The 16948-nt window shown below is 39.2% G+C and overlaps 1 protein-coding gene across 12 annotated transcripts in view; it reads right to left on the bottom strand.

Annotated features, from left to right (window-relative positions):
• CALD1 (caldesmon 1) overlaps window positions 1-16948 on the bottom strand; it is a 199530-nt gene that overhangs the window by 131398 nt on the left and 51184 nt on the right. For 4 of the 12 annotated variants that reach the window (XM_069807768.1, XM_069807771.1, XM_069807764.1 and 1 more), the window contains one exon: window positions 871-943. The exons of the other annotated variants lie outside the window; for them this stretch is intronic. The gene's annotated coding sequence lies outside the window, so the exon portion shown is untranslated. The remainder of the gene's footprint in view (window positions 1-870; window positions 944-16948) is intronic. 12 annotated transcript variants of the gene reach the window in all.

Here is a 16948-nt window from a genome sequence, read left to right as displayed (position 1 = left end):
GCTTTTATTATGCCTGACCTCAGAGAAGCTTTCTTCTACTGAGGTCTTAGCCACAGACCAGCCTTATGGCAATTATTTCTCCACACTGCTTCCATATCACATTTCAAAATCTTATCTTGCTTAATCAACTTTTACTTTCTCTCTCACCATCTGCTTTACTAATTATTTACGTTTTGTTTAAGATGTTTTAGGCCATAATTCATATGAAATACATCGCCAGAGGCAGTTGCAATTGTTCTGATAAAATATATAAGACCTGATGGGGAAAACTTCCCCCAAAACAGATCAATTAAATTTTCTATAGAAATTTCCATCTTCAACTGAGTAAAGGTATCAGTTCTGGCTGAATCAAAGAAAGATCTCTCTAATGATTGGTCATTTAGCTGACTGGTGAGAAAAGAGAATTCAGGTGAAGTAAAAATACTTGCATATATCATTGCACATCAGATAAGTGCCATCACGCAGAGCAAGTCACCAGCCTAAGAGCTGTTCTGGAGTAGGACTTGCTTGCATCTTTCTGGAATCATTCAAGTTTGCATTTTAAAAGTCCACTGACAAAGGGAATAGAATATTTAATTATTCATGCAGTGTAGAGCATCTCTAAAAAGAAAGAGTCCAGAACAATACAGTGCAGGATGGTCAATGCACCCACTTTCTCTTTTCACAAGAGAAAGACCCAACCTCCATCCCAGCTGCACAAAGTGGTATTTAAACCTTCAATCTTGCAAGGAGACCTAGCCAATGGATTAGACTGAAAGTGTCTCTCTGTCTGCTCTTCTACCTTATGAGGTCTTCCTATGCATCCCATTGCATTTCCAGAAAGATTCTGAATTTGTGAAAACATAAAGGCAGAAATAATTTTTCACCCACCTCTGGTCAGTATCTGCTGACTCACATCCAGATTCCTCTAGTATCTGAATCTTCCATTGACTCCAGAGAAAATCTGTGGTTTACCACAGAACATAAGGTTAGCTAACTAAATAGCATAATGCATATTATTTGCGATGCAACAGTAAATACAGGAGAAAGAGGATACTGTGTTGCAAAATGTTTTTCTTTATGCTTTGCATATTTTTTGGAAGAGAAAAGAAAACCACATTAGGCAAAGCAATGTATTTGTTTTGTCTCAAGGACATTGGCTCACCAAGAAATGTTGCTGCAACTAGTAAGAGTTCAAGTTATTGTTGCCCAAACCATGTAAAAAAAAAAATAAAATAAAAAGCCTTTGGAACTCAAATGTTATTCCTCATCCCAACCAAATGTAAATAATTCAACAGCTTAGTGACCAACAGTACACAACAGAGAATTACTTTTCTGGGTAATTAAGCATCGAAGCATAGCTGAAACATTCTATGAACATTAATTCTTTTTTGTGGCAACACAAAATTGGACTCAGCATTAGAAAATAATACGGGGGTGAAGAATAGCTTGGCACTGGCAGAACCTAAACATGCTATGCTTCAGCCTCCTTGAGTTTTACATCTATTTCCACGTAAGAATAGAATTTAGTTGAATTAAACATGATTGGAGGGATGGTTTTATCTTTCAGATGACCACTTGCCGAGTCTAAGGTTTACATGAAAATAGAGAAGTCGGAGAGAAAATAGAGAAGTCAAAGAGACTTCTCAGTTAAACTTTTCCTTTTCCAGATAAGGTGACTATTTGACTATCAAAATAGGAACTTCCTAATTCTGACTACTGAAGAGGATTCTACTATCCGTCCTACAGTATTTTTGCTGTTCTTCAATATCTGCAACAGCTCAATCTAAAAACCAAAACAAAGCAAAAGCTTTGGGAGGTTTGTTCCATTGCCAGTATAAATGGCAGGGAGGTATGTACAATCACACAAATACTGAGGAGGACAGGGAAACCAAAATGAAACTCAAAAATACAAATGGAAAATAAGCGAACCTGTCTAGTAGGAAAGAGTTGCAATAAAGTCGCTTAGAAATGCCATCAGCCTTCTTATTCAGAAGAGCAGTCATATCAGTGAAGAATAACTCAGTGATTCTGCTGTGTTTTAAAAGGTCGCGAGCTTCTTCTTATCATAATAGCACTATTTCGTCTTTTAAATCTCAGACCAAGAAGCTACGCCACTGAAAATGCAGGCATGTGCCAAAATGGGTAAAACATTTAAGACCATCCACATGTCCCATCTTCATCTGGCAAACAGAAAATGGAATGCTATTTACAGCCCTTTGATATTTCTTTGTTTCTCACGGGAAATTAGTTGATGTTGTCTATTGTCAGCTCTCGTCGTTAACAACACTCATGTACAGTTTATTAATTTTATGTCTTGATGCCATTTGGCCAAAGCAACCTTTGTATAAGGGTCACATTAGACTAATAAACAGCAAAGTATCATATAGACGTCAGGATTAATCTACTAAGTGGAATTTAAGAAGACTGATGCTTAAATTTTATGTATTTCTTATTTTAAAACAGAACCCTCATCAGCCTCAGTATTTCCTTGATCTTTAAGTTGTAGAAATATACAAATCTAAACAATAGTCTCCCACTCCACTAACTTCAGCTATCACATAATATACAAAACCACAGTTCAAAGAACATTCCCATTTGAATGCTCCATCATCTTTTCCTGGTCCTGCTGAAAATCTGGGAATGAAGTAGTTTGTATGTGAAATGATGCCTAGCTTCATCCATTTAATGGATGCCAAGTTACGGCTTCTCCCAGTTCAGAGAGCAACTATTCTAGCTGGAATGGCAGAGCCCTACACCAACAGAATAAATGTCACATCATGCAATGGCACCAGTTTAGTGATGACACCATCAATGCACCAGTTTAGTTTCATTTGTTTTGATAGAAGTCAGAGAGAGGAACTCTGGTCTCTACAGTCCCAATGCTTTTAAACCTATTGGACGACCCTACCTAGTACAACTTGCACCTACTTTATGCAGACTAAAAATAACACTACCACTGCTCGTTGAGTGCAAGAAGCTGACAGAAGAGTAGCTATAGAAAAAATCTGCCCTATGCTTTAGATAAAACACACCCCCAAAACACACAACACAGGGAAGAAAGGGGGACATGGAAAATTACAGTGATGCGAAAGAGGATGTTAAAAACAGAAGAGCAGCAGTCATACAGAAGCATCAAAGAAAATGAAAAAGATAGGGAGAGCAGCTGGCACAAAGGGAATGAGACCAGACTGAGAACTGGTTAGCAGGTACAAGTTTAGCAATAGGCTTGAGCTAGGTCCATTACACTAGAGGCCAGAGCAACTCTTACAGCTCTTCCAGTTTAAGGCTGCGGCTTGTTGCAGCCACATGGTGTCGTGTTCAAGATATTATCACATTATTCTTTTGTATTTATAGTATCCTCAGTGGTGCTTTTTTCCTCTATAGACACCAAAAAGACAGATGATCTGCACTGCTTGATTTTGCATCTAGAAAAGAGGCCCACACACCAACAGAGAAGGAATCTGTGTTGATTTACTGTCAGATAGGAGGACTGCATAAAAAGCCTTATGATAACAAATACTTCATGCAGCAGGCCTCATTCTACCTATCTTTCCAGAAACAGGAGATTAAAAATAGATAATCAAAGAAGAAGAGGAGGAAGAAGGAAAAAAAAAAAAAGAAGAATGAGGGTTTGAGAAGTTAGATGGCTAGTGTTGTAGCTCTGAGTCTGATCTACAAAACAGCTTTTGTCAAAACAATTAGATGGTTCTCCTCCAAGCCATTCATCATCTCGGATATTTTTCTACTTTTGACTTCTACCCACTAGAGAGCAGAAATGTTCTAAATAATTATCATCTAGGGATTCCTTAGCTGGAATTTGGACTGGCCTACATAACTCCTCCAGACAGTGCTCCTCAACTTTTTCCCATAGACCTCACTATTGCAGTGCAATGCCTGGAATGCCAGCTCCATGCTGCAGAAATTAGCCTTCTGTGCGACAACGTCAAATTCAATCACTTGGCAGCAAGACTGTGAAAACTAATAGTATGCTCACACTTCTGGTTTTGAGCAATAACTTCTTTCTAGGATGAATTTGAAGGGGAGGGGGGCAGCTAAATAAGCAATTACAAAATTTTTAAGTCATGTTGGATTAGCAGTGTCATAGAATTAAGACTTTCACTGATCTACAAAGCTGATGGAGTACCAGTGACAGCAGTGGCAGCTATGTCAGCCCAGTTAGGCACAGACTGACTCCCAGTTAATGTTTGGCTACTTTGCATTTTCCATCCAGGGCGCCAGAGTGGGAAAGTAGCTTTAGTGATCCTTCTAGTAGCAAATCACTGATTCTGTACACAGCATTGCTCTCTGCATATCTATGGGAAATCAAAAGAGCTGCATCCCAGCATGAGAGGAACATGGTTGAAACCACACAGGGAAGGCTTCAGGTAATACACTATCTCTTTCTCTGGCTAAGTTTGTATGGTTTCTTGCAATACACAAGCACAAATATATCTCTAATCACTTTTAGTCAACATTCAACCACAGTAAAGTTTTTGTTTCTGTCTATGGTATGCACATGATTTCCACTGCAATACTGAGTGAATCACAGTTTTCAATCTCACAACAAACCTATGAAGAAAGCAGTAATTTCTGTTCTCATTTTACAATAAGCTGATTGTTACAAAGGTAAAATAAATAACTTGCACAGTCACAGACATGTTCTCTGAATGAAGACCTTACATGGGGGCCTCCCAGTGTGTCAAACAGTGGACCAGCTTCCCTCCTCCCCCCATTTGGTTTTCTTTATGGGAGGGGGAAGCAACTTTCTCTGAAAGAAACAAATGCTTCATTTCCTAGAAACACAAAACTGGTTTCTGTCAAATTCTTTCAATAGTATGCTCTGAAAAGGGAGAGAGGGCAGTGGCAAATGTGGCAGAAGATGATAAACTGCTGTATTCTCTGGAAATAGCAATTCCCTTGCTGTCAACTTCCTTGTTTGAGCCAGAAGCAAAGCACACACTTTACACAGATTGAATAGCCTCTTTATACATCCATACACGACATTCAAACCATTAAAAATAACGGGAGGAGGAGGAAAGAGAAAAGAGAAGAAGCTTCAGACAAGCCCCAACTAGTCTTGTTCTAAGCATCCAAAACAGCAGCAATATCTTTATTGCCCTATTGGAACTGCAAGTAGGATCACCTGTGCTTGGGAATTGACCAAACCTCTGAAAGATCATACATGGTCAAAAATCTACATATAGTTAATGTAGAGACTGGGATTTATCAGCCCCCAAACTGTGCAACATTCTTGCTTCAAGGTAGATCTAATAAAATTTCAAACAGGCTTTAAGGGTTCTTGCCCCACTGGGATTCTTAAAATCAGGACGCAAAGCTTAAAAAGTATCCACATACCTACTTTCTTCATTCTTTTAAAGAGGAAGATATTCCCTAAGTGCATTCGGAAGTAGTATGTGGTGTGTACATCTACACTCTGACATGAAATTTCAAGTTTTCTTGAACTGTTTGCACTTCAGACCACCCAATTGCAAACAAAGCTTTCCCAGTTTTAGGACAACCACTCATAAAAATGACTCCGTTCTCTGAAAACGATTTGTCACCGTTTTCAAATACCTGCCTCAATACAAAGAGTGTTTGGTCCTACATAGCAGTCATAGAATTGTTTGCTCTCTTCTGGTGCCCCACACACCATCTCCCTGGTAACATATCCACAGCCAAGTAATTATGGACCACACCATCTAAGTAAACTTTCCTGCTACAGCAGAAAAGCAAAAAAAAACCACATAAAATTTCACCAGTTCAATCTTGCCTTTACAACTGCAGCCTTTAGCTGATATGCAAACAGGTTCATCTAGGAAGAGAAAGCTGCACTACTTCAATGACAGGTACAATTCTGAACAGATGCAGCTAAGCCCTTACAAATCCCTGGGTAGATGTAGTTATTTCAGTTTGAGAGCTTGAGTGTGACTGGAAGTCCGAACACTCTGAAGATGACATAAATCAAAGTAGCCTCTCCTTCAACATGGAGATTTCCCCTATTTGGAGTTCCTTCCACTTTGAGAGAATGGATATAAATCAATGTCTGAAAGCAATACACACTGTTCACTAGATTGTGTGAAGTACTGGGGGTTTGTTTGGGTTTGGGGTTTTTTTTAAGGAGAGAAAAAGAAGCCTTTTTCCTTATTTCTGCTGGTACAGCTTAAAAACTTGTGATAATGACATAGTGCTGGGTGACTACTTGACTGCAGAACATAGAAAGTCAGCTTCCTTCCAATTTAAATGCAAAGGGAAACCTCAGCACTATGGTATAAAGGAAGTGTGGTTACACATGGCGAGTACTCTTGTACCCACAAGCATGTGCCAACAGTGGGGTTTTCAGTACGTTTTTAAGAATAAGACTATATGCTAAAAGTCATATGAGATTTCTGCCTCTGCACTCTCTGCTACTTCCCCACTATGCTCATTAGTGCAATCAGATGATTAGCTCTGTTCCCTTTGGGATGTCTTTATATGTCCCACGTGAAGGTGGCCAGCCCAGCTACTTGAACAGAAGTCCTTTCACAAGTGTGAGCAGCGAGATACAGCTGAGGCACCGCTTAGCCTTAATGATAGAAACTACCACAGCCATAGCTGCAGCTGGTCTCCCACAAGAAGAAATCCTGGGACCACTATGTACTAGAAAGGAACTACAGCACTGTGCCTGCTGGATTGGTCTGAAGGATGAGAACACCATTTTGATCCTTTTTTTGCAACAGTTTTCCCCTACTCTTTCCTCTACCATGAAACACCCAACACCACACAGACAATACAAAACATGAGGCTTGTCACACTCTTTGCACAAAGACTGATTTTCAGCCTCCAGATTGTAAATGAAATTTGTCTACAAGACATAACCTGAGCTCCGTTTATATACTAGCATCCCCACTGAGGATATGGTGCTCTATGTATTATAATATTTGCTCCTAGTAACTAAGAGAACAATCCCTGTTTATGCCTACAGATGGTTGCATCAAGTAATTAGTTGTTTTAAAGGAAATCAAACCCAGGGTAACCAGTCATAGAATCATTTGGAAAATCATAGGTTGGAAAAGACCTTTAAGATCACTGAGTCCAACCTACTTCACCAAAGTAAATACAAACTCTCAATGTCAAGAGTTTTGTTCTTGATGCAGGATAACATAATAGAAAGCAAAACACAGATAATGCTAATATTAAATATTGATAAACAAGCTACTAAGAATTATCAGGGTTCTAGTCATAAACAGTTTACAATGGGATAGAATATATTCTTAAAGAGAAATCAGCATGTTAATGAGTTGTTAGTTACCATGACTAATGAGCAATGCGATTTTCTACTGATATCTATAAGATACATTGTTCGTATCAGCAACTTGACTGTAACTTCTTGTGATCATTTACCAGCCCTTTATAAAATAAACTTGGCAATAAAGTACTGAAGTGGTCTTCATGGAGAAGCTTTGATCACAGAGCCCTGGAAGAAGTACTTCAAGATTGCAGCCCGCCCTTGCCTTGCTTTCAAGCTCCAAAATGAGTTCTGACAGACAAGCACTTGGCTTGGCCAACATGCGTGTTTCTAGGAAGACACAAAATATAGACTTCTGAAGGCATAAATAACAGTTAAGTGCCTAAAACTTTTAAGTTTTAATAGGATTTATGCACCTTGTATCTTTGAATAAAAGATATTCTTTGAAATCTTTGAATATCTTTGAAAAAAAAGTCTATCTCCTTCAACAAAGACTGAAAAGAATCAGGTTTAGAGAACCTAATTTTTACTCCTAGTTACACTCGTTTACATTTAAAGATGACATTACACTCCAAGCATGGACAAATTAGTCTAATTTTTTTAGATTATTTTGAGATCAGGAGAGCAGTGGATGTTGTTTATCACAACTTTAGTAAGGCTTTTGACACCTGTCTCATAACATACAATATCTGCATAGGCGAACAAAGAGATGGATTGAAAACTGGAAGAACTGTCAGGCCCAGAGGGTTGATACCAGCGTTACAAAATGCAGTGGGAGGCCAGTCACTAGTGGTGTACACCAGGGTCAACACTGGGACCAATACTGTGTAACATCTTCATTAATGACTTGCATGATGGAAGAGTCCACCCTCAGCAAGTTTGCAGACAATATAAAACTGGAAGGAGTGGGTGATACACCAGATGGTTGTGCAGCTATTCAGAGGGACCTCACCAAGCTGAAGAAATGGTCCAACAGGAACCTTATGATTTCAACAGAGAGGTTATGGAGTCTCCATCCTTAGAGGTATTCAAAACCCAACTGAACACAAGCATGGGCAACTTACTCTAGCTGACCCTGCTTTGAGCAGAGGTGGGATGGACTACAAAATCTCCAGAGGTTCCTTGCAAGCTCAGTTGTTCTGTGATTGTGCATTTACAGTAGAGTTTCACGATAACTATACACTAATACATCTTTACAGTAGAGTTTCATGATGACTATACACTGATACATCTTGCAGTATACGTAGCACAAAAGTACAGTGTGCAAACATACAAACCATACTATCTTCCATGGCATAAAAGTACAACAGAGGCTGGTTAGGTAATAACTTCTCTGTGGAAACTAGTCTTATTTATTCCAATTTGCATCAGCTGAAGTTATGAACAATGCATATTAACAAGGTTTTGTTCTAAAGAATAAGTTTCAATGGTATCCTGATAAAAATGCTTCTATTAGAACAATTATTTTTAACGACTCAGCATCTTACACAGAACTGCTCTAATTATTGCCTTAATCAACATCATAACTTACAATACAACTTGCAATTAACATATGGTAAATAGTATCTGCCAGTTAGACTATCATGTGCACTGTACATCTGATTCCTGTTTTCACTGGAATGCAGCTATTTGTGCTGGATCTTGTCCAGGGTATCTGCTTTGGCCTCTAACGCTCTTTGGATGAGCAACCCTCAACTTTCTGCTGCAGTTAAGGGGAAGAGAAGATTCCTGCACATATGAATTACGTCATAGATATGAACCTTGAAAGGAGGTTCATTAGTCATTTTTAAAGCCCCACTACTTTAAAGTAGAAGAAAATAAATCACGGAACACATCCACTTCATCACTGCATAGCGTCATCACAGACAGCAAAGTTAAATCTGTATTAATCACACATATCCCACCATTTCTCCTTTTGTTCCCCTTCCATCCTTTCACTTTTCTTTTTTTGTTAAACTTCATGGACTAGAAACAAATACAGGCATTTTATTTAATTATTCAAGGTCACATCTCTGCTGTTACTGAGTGTCTTCTGTGGATGTCTAAGGATTCACACTTTCCAGTGCCGCCTATAGTTGCTCAGCATCTGTCAGGACTGGATGGCTTATCTTGACAAATAATTAATCATTTCACTATTAATGATCCCTTTCCTCAGATATGCTGCTTTCTCTAGAGCAAGGATTCTCGAATAGCAACAAGTGATTGCTTCAAAGTTATATACACATATAGGCTAAAGGACTGACTTGCGCTGTGCACTGTTTTGCACAGAGCCCACAGCTTCTGCTCCTGACGGATCTGCAATACCCAAACACACAGTGCTCAGCAAACCATAGAGCAGAAGTATCAGATGTGAAGCCCCCTAAACCTCTTGCACATTAAAAAAAAGCACAAGGCAAGTAGGAATTCTAAGCAAACACATGATCAAAGCATGAAGGAAAACTCAGAACTGTCTTAAAACTTCCATAAGTGTTGCTTGGACTTTCCAAAACCAAAATCATTCAAAGAAATGTGTTCCAAATTGAAAAAAAAGCACCACAGAGAGTCTCTGCTTTTACCTGCCTCAGTAACTCATGCTAGGGTGGCAAAACAATCTTTATAAAAAAGATTTCACCACTGGCATAGGTGACAATTCTATTTAGGGTCCCAGAGGAAAAGCATGCTAAGGAGACAGCCACTGCCACCATCATCAGTCAAGCTACAGAAAACAGTCTGAGCCTTTGAAAGACACCCTTTTTTCCACCAAAAGAGAAAGCTGTGACCTGAGACTGAAGATGAGACTTATTTGCCTAACTCTGCCACGTGATTTGGGGTGAGACGGGGGGCAGGGGTTTGCCTCAGTGCTTCTTCTTCCCCTGCTGCCCTTTGATTCTCATCTGGTTAGATTTTAAGTCTTTTTGATCTTGGAATGCTTTTCAACATAAACAGTGCTTGAGCTCCTCACAAGTGTGGTATAAAACTATTAATACAGATAATAGAAAGTGTTTTGGTTTCTTTTCTCTGGGATAGAGAAAATACCAATAGAAAGTCAAAGGAAGCACACAAAATTTTCCACACTAATCTATTGACTGTGTGTTGCAGAGTCAAGGTCCATTATGAGCAATGGAGGCTTTGCTTCAGTCTGAAAGGCAAAGCTCAGTTTTCATTTCCATCTGTGTAATGTACATAGCAAAGGTTTATGCGCGATGTCCCATCACGTGTTCTTGTTGCTGACAAATACAGAAAGGGAAGAAAATGGAGACATGAATCAATGAAGTCATTTTCCTTCCCACATACAACCTCAGGCTGAGGTGATGCCAGATTTCACAAGCAAAACAAGTTTGAGTGGCAGCAACACTTAAGAGGAGAAAATCCAAAGGAAACCTATGTTCATCAAAAAGTGGTGCTGATGATCAACAGGCAGCATCCCTACTGTGAAGTCCGTAATGAATCAAGGTCTATGTGTGATACATTGCTGTCACTGCTGGGGAGCTTTAACTTTCATAAAAAAAGGGGAAAAAGTGCATAAGGACTATACTCTCCCCCATGCCAAACAAATCCTGAAGGGACTGTAAGACTGGTTGCCTTTGCTCTCAAGGCATCCAACCTCCTGCTGATACATAAAAATCATATTGGTCTAGTAACTTCTGTAATTTCTGACAGCTCTCAATCGTCTCTACTAAATTATGAACGATGTATAAATAAACATACGGAAAAAAACCCCTCAGGTCCCTTGGTTTCTCTTACTGGAATAAAAACGGGAAGGGTGGACATGGGGGCCAGTTACACTGGCATTGTGCCACTTGGGGTGCTACTTCTGCCAGGGAATTTCTCTGCAGGATAGCTGTGGTTGGACTGCATCCTTTTTGCACCAAATTGGACAAGACTGGGACTGAGAACATAATGCTCGGTCTTTACCTTTCATCACTACTGAAAGTCCCACTGTAACTTTCACAAGAGTAGAAGTGTTTGGGAGAATTCAATTCAAGTTTCCCCCACTCTACATCTCCTCTGTTCATTAAGGTGTATGTGTACCCTACCTAGACTTATAAGATCCTGCATACCAGGATTCATCTTGCCATATCAGAATATAGCTCTGCTGCCTTCCCCTTTCCTCCACATAGTCAAGTGGGCTTTAGCAAAAACAGAGATCAAAGAGTTCAAAACAATCAAGTGGAAATTGCTTTCCCCTCATTTCACTCTCCTTGCTCCTGACTTGTTACCATTTCACATGCCCTACTTTTCAGTACAGAAGCCTCCATTTGAGGTAGGATTTGAAGAGGATGAGGGAAAGGGGGCAGAGGGAAAAATTGACCCATTTTTTCCCCTTGTGTATGACTTCTTAGAAAGACAGGTGAGGAAGGTACATGGCACCTTACCTGATGTATTAGCTACTCCTGTCATTTCAAGGTAACCTTAGATTTGGAAAGAAATGCAGCAAGCTTGAACCACATTAAAGCCCTGATTTAGCAAAGTGCTTTGAAACACATGCTTACAGTTAAGCATGTGCCTAAATGCTTTGCTGAATTAGAACCTATGTTGGTAAAAGGGGCAATTGATTAATGGCTTATGACAACCACCAGAAACTAATGAGCCACAGACCTCCGCTTTTTCCTCCAAATGACTGTACTTAAACCCAAAGGAAATTTCATTATGGAAACAGAACACACTTATAAATAAATCATATATGTCTCCTTTGCAAATATTAATTTTTATCTGCAATTAGTGGTAAACCCAAACTTCCTTTCATACGGTAATCGGAGACAGTGCCATTTGCCCTATGTAACTGGTTACTCATTCAAACCCATAAATTTCTTTCTAGAACTTCATGGTTTACAGAAAGCTCTGTGAACCCAGCTAAATCAACCATGAAATATGCAGCATCCAACATACTAACCAAAAGGTTGCCTAACTGCGACATAAACTTCAGGATGAATCACTCCAGCACTGTATAATCCACCCAGAAACTAAGAGCTTAGTAACATGATGTGCCGAAACCTGCTTCAAGCTGCTTCTCACCGAAACACATTACAGGACCAAATCCCAGGGAATTAACACAAGCTATTCAAAGCCCTCCCACTTGAGAGATGGAAAAAGTCTGAAAGAGTGAGAAGAGAACCTTGGTCCTCTAAGATGCAATTCAGCTCTCTATTTGCCAAGCTGTACTCCATCCTGGAGGTTTTTTAACTGGCCGTGTGTTTTAGCTGACTTCACTTTATTTGTATTTAGAGACAGGAAAATCCTGTGGCCAAGGCACATCTACAGCAGCCATGACACTCAAGTCTAATGTCAGCCTTACGTAAACATCAATAAACAACTCATCCTCTTTTTCCTAGCACCATTACTATTGCAGAGCACAGACAACGCTTTCAGTATGACAAAAGCAATCACTTATGTCAACGCTGTGAGGTCCTGATCTAACAGGTACACCTAGAAACTCCAAGATCATAAGTTACAAAACAGGGACACTAATATCTGAGGTGTCATTGTTATAATTCATAACATATTTTAAATGATTCACCCTTTTCCCATTTTTACATGTGTATTTTAGTCATCTGAACCAGATTTCAAGAGTAGACATATGATATATAATGAAAAATAACATTAAAAATATATTATTGATATCATACAGCAAGACTTTAACGGGTGTTTACAGTGCTTAAAGGGCAGAGATGGAAGCAGCCTTCATACAAAATGGTAATGGCGAGCAGTTAGTTTTTCATTCACACACTCCTTCTTGAAAGTGCACTAGTTCACCTGTAATTTTAAGGATAACTGAGGCAGTTTGAATTCATAACCAGCTGACCAGTTACACTTAGACTGAGGTTTCACAATCACTAGGTTTGTGCACGAACATACCACCAAATCCTGCAAATGTAATCATCTGTGATCACAGGTTTGTCCTATTATCTTATGGAGTTTACACTAGCATTACACTTTTACACCAACTCTGTGCCCGCTTTGCATGCAAAGGCAATACCTAATCCACCAAAAATCCTGCCAGTATGAAGTTAACCAGTCAGTTTGCTTGCTAGTAACAGGAATCAGCAGAGAGAATTTGTGTTACAGTTACATTACAGCATCCAACTACAATGTTTCTTATCAATTACTAGGAGCCCTAATGCACAATTAACTTTATGACTAAACCATGACCTACTAGTAAGATGGGGACTTCAGCTTCCACAGTTTTATTTAAATGTTCCTTGAATATCCATTACAGCCTTTGTAACAGACACAAACTCTTAAAAGGCAGCTCTGAGGAAAGAAAAGTGTCACGACTAACATGCCTGAGCCTTGGGGAAATGACCAAAACCTATCAAGTCAGTGGAAAAAAATTGTTTCAGTTCCCTTGGTTTGGGTCAGATCAAATATGCACACGCTCTAACAATGCCCCAGAGGAAAGGGTGGGGAGGGAAAAGGAAAACACTTGATTTTTCTAAGTAAATGTTTGATGTGTTTACACTCTTGTTACACTGAAGAGGAAAACAAGTATTTACCTTCACACAACTGACTGTTACCAATATGTTTATTCTAATTCAGAGCCTATTGAAAAAGGTTATTTCATGTTTCCATGGATTTCAATTAACATTTTGTAAATGTGCCTAATACACAAATGGAATTTTATAAAAAACACCTAGCACTCAGTTGAGGTCTATGTATGTACGTACCACAGTAATGTGTACAAGATACTCCTAGGTTCAGACAGAAAACTTTCAGCACAGTTTCAAAAAGAAAGACAAGGTGGTGAGCTTAAAAACATATGTCACTATTCATTCAGTGCATGGGAAAGTTGGAAACAGCAGTTATTTCCTATTCCTAGCAGAGTGAAAGACTATAGTGTATCAGTTATCACCCTAAGAAGTAAATTTTGCTGTTTCTAAAGGTGAATACTGTAGCTAGGCAGTCACCAGTGCAAGAAAGCTTATCCCTTTGGTAAGTCTCTTCTGAGAATGTTGGCCAGATTCAGCTTGACCCACACAGAGCCCACAATGTTGCGCCACGGACATCTGGCCCCATCCATCACACCCACATCTGGGCAAATAATGTAAAAAACTTGTATTCTTCAAAGGATTAGAGCCTTTTCTCTGCTTGATTATAGTAACAGACCCATTGTGAACTCTTACCATTATGCTTCATTACAATAACAAGTCCAATTTTATATTTCCTTAGCCTTGTATTTCCAAAGCTTTTTTCTCTACTGCATAGTTATACTGACAGACACTCTTTTTCATCCCCCCCTTCCTTTATAAAGTAGAAAAAGCTGGCTTCAATAGAGTGAATGGCTCAGTACCATTCAGGAACATATATGGACCTTCCCCTGCAAGGTCTGAATTCAGCATGTTTGAACTGTGGCAAATGGATGTTAGGAACTGACAATCTCTTTGCTACCATTACAGATGTTGTCATTTTACTACTTTAGGAGACGTATGTGATAAGAGCTGTCCTCTTCATTAACATTCATCTTGGGCATCTAGGAAACCTCCAGAAGGCCAAGCTTGAGGAGATCTGGATGATTCTCCCACTACTATGGTAAATTCACTTCAAAGACTCCAAAGTCTTTCAGTCATGGGGTAGCAAGGAGTATTAGAGGAGCAAGCACCTCACCTTAAAGTGTTCGTTTTATATGAAAGGAGCATGGCTTCCACTCTAATAACATGATATCTTCCACAGGATTCACTCCACTTTCAACAAAATACGTTTGCTCTTCTGTCATAGCATTGCCTCTTCTTTCTCAAGGTTTCTAAACCCAGATATTAAAAATTAATCTGAAGCACGCCCACATGTGTTGAAGAAACTTGGCTCCAGATCCATCCTGCTCTCCTAAAGTGTTTCTCTAATAGCTGTTCTAATCACTTGCAAAAACTCATTGAAGCATTTCATGCATGCATTTCCACTTCCCTCATTGCTCTAGGGCTTGCCTTCCTATTTCAGCCTGTTTGTTTTTCAGCCTGACCTATCCTGTGAAGCCACTTGGTCATGAAGTGGCTGAATATATTAGGCAGCCCAAATCATTGATCAAAAAGATCGAGATTCTTCATTGACAAATATTTTGCTATTAATAGCTTAAAAAATATAAAAGTTGGGAATTGCAAGTGAAAGCACTATTGACTAGTATAACAACATGCAAAGCCAGGCAATTTTCAGCTTTGAGCTTTCTAAATTTTCATGCTAAATCTCTCCAGAAAACATGATAGTGGTTTGATAATTGCTTTCACAAATACTAGACAGTGCTTTACTAAATGAGGCAGTAATTCTCAGTTCTTAAAAATAAAAAGGGAAAAAAACCCAACGGCCAGGGCTGATAGTGAATCGTACTGTAAGAACAATGTCATATGGTTGGAAACACAGCAATTGCAAACAGCACTCCCTTCCTATTGAGCACTGGTCAGTTCCTGTCTGGAGTCCTGAGTCCATCTGCAGGTATACATCGCTTCAGGAAAGATGTGGACCAATTGGAGGGTCCAGAAGAGGATGACAAAATTTTTCAGAGATCTAGGAAACATGGTCTCCACAGAGAGGTTGGAAGGGTCAGGTTTGCTGAGCCTAAAAGACATGGTAATTCTCCTCACATATATTAAAGAGAATTATAACCTCTTCATATCCACTGAGGGCAAGACAAGACACAATGTGCTTAAGATGGAGCAAAGGAGACTGATTTTCTCCCTTGACACGAGCGATTTCCCTATCAATTAAGAGACTTATGGAAACTACGTAAAGAGAAGGATAATTAAACACTGTTACAGGTCAAATGAGGCAAACTGCTAAGCTCTGCAGGGGACACTTCCAGAACAGAATGCACCACTCAAAAATTATTTAAGTAGTAACCTCTGGTTTGGTCCAATACAATGGACTGGATTACTTGCCAACGTTTTTTCTAGCCTACCTTCTATATTTTGTAATACAACCTGCCAGTTTCAGCATAAGTGCTATATGTGTGTCTTCCACAAGAACAGCAGTAAGCTGGAGCTCATCAGAAGACCACAGAAAGGAGGAGGAAGTGCACAGTCATTACCTTCTCCACAGAAGCACTTGCAGAGAAAGATTCCTAAGGATTCAACTGGCAAGTCAGCACATCTTCATAGCCAAAAGGTATCAAAAAATCGATGACAGATGTAACAAAACCAGAACCCAAGATACTTTGACTATGGACATTCTGTTAACCATAGATAACAATCAAATCAACACACAAAACCCCAATCTAAAGCCAGATTGGGATAGCTGTATAAGTATAATGAACTCAAGATGCAGACATTTTCTTGCCAAGCATACAGTTTTAAAGTCCATTAATTCAATTTCTTTTCCTTAAAGCAAAAAAATCTGAACTGAAAATTTAAAGAGAGATTTTAAAGAGATACAATGGACAGTTACTAGCTTTGACTTTCACTGAGTGCCTATTTCCTGTCCTTGAAACTCTCCCCATAACCACTACTATTTTCACTTGGATTTCCCCACGTATTTAATTTGTTTATAAAATTCCTTTTCCTATTATTATAGAACTCTGATCTGTTATTTTTGTTTGGATCATAAGCATAACATCAGTGATACCAGCTGTAGCTGCTACTCTACCAACATCCGCATTCTGCCTCCGACAGTGGCTATGAGATACTCAGAAGAAGATGAAACAAATCCACAATTCACCTATCAAATCACACAATAAAAAGCAGGATAAGACAGGCGAATTCTTTTTCTGAATGCCTCAGCATTCAGCTTACACTCTGGAGCATGAGATCTGCTTACCTTTAACTTCACAGGCACATCTACACA

The sequence above is a fragment of the Haliaeetus albicilla genome, chromosome 19 (genome assembly GCF_947461875.1).
Source record: "Haliaeetus albicilla chromosome 19, bHalAlb1.1, whole genome shotgun sequence".
NCBI classification, from domain to species: Eukaryota; Metazoa; Chordata; class Aves; order Accipitriformes; family Accipitridae; genus Haliaeetus; species Haliaeetus albicilla.
Note: the sequence above shows the minus strand (reverse complement) of the source record. Positions and strands in the feature narration are given on the sequence as shown.